The sequence below is a fragment of the Lepidochelys kempii genome, chromosome 28, assembly GCF_965140265.1.
Source record: "Lepidochelys kempii isolate rLepKem1 chromosome 28, rLepKem1.hap2, whole genome shotgun sequence".
In the NCBI taxonomy this organism is placed as follows: domain Eukaryota; kingdom Metazoa; phylum Chordata; order Testudines; family Cheloniidae; genus Lepidochelys; species Lepidochelys kempii.
In genome coordinates this window covers 4,599,828-4,600,690 of record NC_133283.1, presented here as the reverse complement: position 1 = coordinate 4,600,690, position 863 = coordinate 4,599,828, and the positions used below count along the sequence as shown (strand labels likewise).

Genomic DNA, 863 nt, shown 5'->3' with positions numbered 1-863 from the left:
GGGACTTCAGCTCCCCTTTGTCCAGTGGGAACCTTCACCCCACTCCCAACCAGATTCTTCTCCATGGGACGACTGTTGGGGGGCTGGGCCCCTCTTTGTCTTTTCTCTCTCTAGGACAGGCCAGGGTGCCTAGACCTGGAGCATCTGAGCACCCAGGACCTTCGGTGGAGCTGTCCTTCGCCTTCCCCTTCTGTGGTCCCATCTGTCATTGACTCCAGCCTGTTTTCTATCCATCGTCAGCACCATCCCAAGCCAGCTGCACCCGCCTCAAAAAGACAGTGTCCCCTGGTGGGTGTAAATCACTGACCTCTCTCCTCTCCGAGCACTGACTGCCCCTCCGTCTCCTTGCCCCTCAGTCTGGGCAGACGGGACCTTTCCCTCCAGGGCTGGAGGATTCCCCCTTCTCATCCGCTACTGTCCCAAGTCACCCCATGGGTGGGAATCTTAAATGTACCAAGGTGACTTAGGAGCAGAAACCCCCACAGACCTTCCGTGCAATGGGCACCTGCCCCGCACTGAGCAGGACTGAAACTCCTGCAGGGCCACATCCCCTCTGGGCCTGAGCAAAGCAGCAGGGTGAAAAGAGACTTGGAGATGCTGGGGATCGAACCCAGGGCCTCATACATGCAAAGCATGCGCTCTACCACTGAGCTACATCCCCAGACGGGGGCTGTTTGGGATGGGTTACGCTCAGAGCCCTCCTGTTTCCAGAGCCTCCAGGGGCCTAACGGCAGCATGGGGGACACATTCCCTGCTCTGAGGGCCAAACCCTCTGTCCTGGAGGTTGCTGGTTCTCAGGGGTCACTTTGCAGCAGGGCCAGTTTCTCTATGTGGGGGAGAGAGAGGGCCTGCCCTGGACTCAG

At 59.0% G+C, this 863-nt stretch overlaps 1 non-coding gene across 1 annotated transcript; it reads right to left on the bottom strand.

Annotated features, from left to right (window-relative positions):
• Positions 1-589: 589 nt before the first annotated feature.
• On the bottom strand, positions 590-661 carry TRNAA-UGC (transfer RNA alanine (anticodon UGC)). Its single transcript has one exon. It is a non-coding gene; the product is annotated as a tRNA-Ala (tRNA).
• Positions 662-863: the final 202 nt, after the last annotated feature.